The sequence below is a fragment of the Berghia stephanieae genome, chromosome 3, assembly GCF_034508935.2.
Source record: "Berghia stephanieae isolate SIO BIC M18660-M18661 chromosome 3, UCSD_Bste_1.3, whole genome shotgun sequence".
Lineage (NCBI taxonomy): Eukaryota > Metazoa > Mollusca > Gastropoda > Nudibranchia > Aeolidiidae > Berghia > Berghia stephanieae.
In genome coordinates, this window is record NC_088362.1 from 99,461,456 (window position 1) to 99,464,137 (window position 2,682).

A 2,682-nucleotide genomic window follows, 5' to 3' on the forward strand; every position below is an offset into this window, starting at 1 on the left:
TCTGTCCATTGGTCTGTTTAAATGTACCAACTACATTGCCATACTCTGAAAAAACAAACTCGTCCTTCAAATATCAATCGATAAACATATAGCCCCCAGCATGTCAAAAACCCCAAAAACCCCAAATCTGGGAGTTCTGGAAGTCTCATATTTAATTTGAGAGTTTTTGACAAAACGAGGGTCTTTTTGATCAATCGATAATTTGAAGAACGAGATTTCTGGCCCAAATTTTAAAAATGTCTCCTTTTGTTGATAATACGACAGTACACAGAGCTGGCCATTGGCCAGTCATTCATCACCCGTTAATTGCTGACTCTGACCCCTACTTACTACCTATCTCCTCTCTAAATGACATTCATCCATCTACCGTAAGAGGTCTCTTCTATTTACCTCATCTACAGACTCTATTGGATTTTCATTTTGATTTGCCTTTCTCTCTCTTTTTCTATCTCTATCTCTCTACCCCTCTCTCTCTCTCTCTCTCTCTCTCTCTCTCTCTCTCTCTCTCTCTTGTTTTTTTTTCTCTCTCTCTTTCTTTCTCTCTCTCTATCTCCCTCTCTCTCTCTCTCTGTCTCTCTCTCTCTCTCGCTCTCTCTCTCTCTCTCTCTCTCTCTCTCTATATATATATATATATATATATATATATATATATATATATATATCATTATATATATATATATATATATATATATATATATATATATATATATATATATATATATATATATATATATTAATCTCCGTTTATTACTCTTTTCTCTTTCTCCTCCCCCCTTTCCATTTTCATCACCTCTCGATCCAAAAGCACTCCAAAATGCCCCAGGAATTTCAGACCACCACTAGAAATAACACGGGACTAAGTGGGGAGACAGGATCAAGACCCATCACCGTTCTGACCCCTTAGATCAGTCTATTTTGATTCAAAGACCCTTTAATCTTGATCTGTCAGTCCATCTGTCTTCGCCCCCCTGAATTGGCGCGTGGAAGGAACTAGAAGAAATTATCAGCGGCGTCGTGTGTGGGTGGCTGCTAAAGTCGGAGCGCCACCAAAATACATTTCTTTCATATTGGCCAAAACTACTTTTATTTCAAATATTATCGAGCCATTACAATAAACCTGACTGAAAGTCATAAAGTCAAACTATTGAGAAAAATTTCAATATAACTTATTTGAAGTCACGGGTTTAAGACTTTAAAAAAAAAAAACAATTTGAATCATTTACCGACATATTATTATTTGTAAAATAAATGTTTTCGGACGAAAATGAAAAAACAAAACTGCTGTTTTATCACAGTATGACAGTGTGGGTGATGATGACCATGGGGAATTGTAAGCAATTGGGGCGTGGCCTAATTATAATGTTCACGTGACTGCCTACGATAAAACAGACCTACGAAAAAGTCGTAAAATTACTCATTATTATTGACTTCAAGTATTTATGGAAGGTTTTTATTTTTTAAGTCAATGAAATGCAGGTATTCAGAACTTTATGTGTGACTTGATCCTGTGAAGGCAAATTGCTAATTTACGAACATACAAATAGAGAACATCGTTTGCTTGTTGTTGTTTGTTTGTTGTTTTTTTGTTTTGTTGTTTTTTGGGGGGTTTTTTGTTGTTGTTTTTTTTTTTGTTTTGTTTTTTGTTTTTTGTTTGTTGTTCGTTTGCTTTTGTTTTTCCTTATGACAAACATTTTAACATATTTTTTTATTGACAGGTCTGATGAAGCAATGGAAAAACACAGACTCAAACATCTCAAGTTTTGCTGTCAGAAGGATAAAGTTGCCGAGTGTATAAGACATTGCATGTGCATTCGGAGGACATGGGTTTAAGTCTTGCTGTCGAAATTGTTCTTTATTCTTGAACACAATAAAAGCCCTATTACTAATTTTGCAGCGCTGCATAATGGCTGGCACCTGGGTTATCTAGATTTCTATTTTCGAAAAATAAAGAGGTTTCCCCCTTGGATGAGTATAAATGAATTTATTTTTAAGAGGGTAGGGTGATGTGGCAATGCAGCGTTTTAATAAAATCCTCGGCTTTAATGTTGCATAGAAACTTTTCGTTAATTTAACTATGGAATAAAATGTAAAATTAGATAAAAAAGTTTGTGCTTTAATATACAATCTTTTATCACGGAGAAGGAGAGAGAGAGAGAAGGGGTGGGGGAGGGAGAGTGAGAGAGAGAGAGAGAGAGAGAGAATTGGGAAACAAGGAAAATAGTAATTGTGGGCGTCTGTGAGGGTCAGAGAGAGAGAGAGGGGGGGGGGGGAAGAGAGAGAAATAAAGTGAGAGAGAAAGAGAGGATGTTAGAGAGAGAAAGATAGATAGAGAGAGAGAGAGAGAGAGACTGACTGAGTGAGTGAATGAGTGAATGACAGAGATAGAAAGAGACTGAGTGAATGAGTGAATGACAAAGTGTGAGAGTACATGAGAGAGAGAGAGAGAGAGAGAGAGAGAGAGAGAGAACGCGATTAAAAAATGTTTCATAACATGTTATAAAGACTCGTGTAATAATAATGTATTCCCTATGACGGAGAACAATCACAAGTAATCATTATAGCAGCATATTACTATAACTAACACTCTGAAATCATAAACCGTTTCCTAATTGTTTTGTATGGCGTTTGTAACTGGGTCTATGTTTTACATTCTTTGTATTAATATAATTAATGAATGAAATA

The 2,682-nt window shown here is 35.7% G+C and overlaps 1 long non-coding RNA gene across 1 annotated transcript in view; it reads left to right on the forward strand.

The window, feature by feature from the left end:
* LOC144969715 (uncharacterized) overlaps positions 1–2,038 on the forward strand; it is a 60,299-nt gene extending 58,261 nt beyond the window's left edge. The window contains exon 2 of the long non-coding RNA XR_013644807.1: positions 1,716–2,038. This is a non-coding gene — a long non-coding RNA (uncharacterized LOC144969715). The remainder of the gene's footprint in view (positions 1–1,715) is intronic.
* Positions 2,039–2,682: the final 644 nt, after the last annotated feature.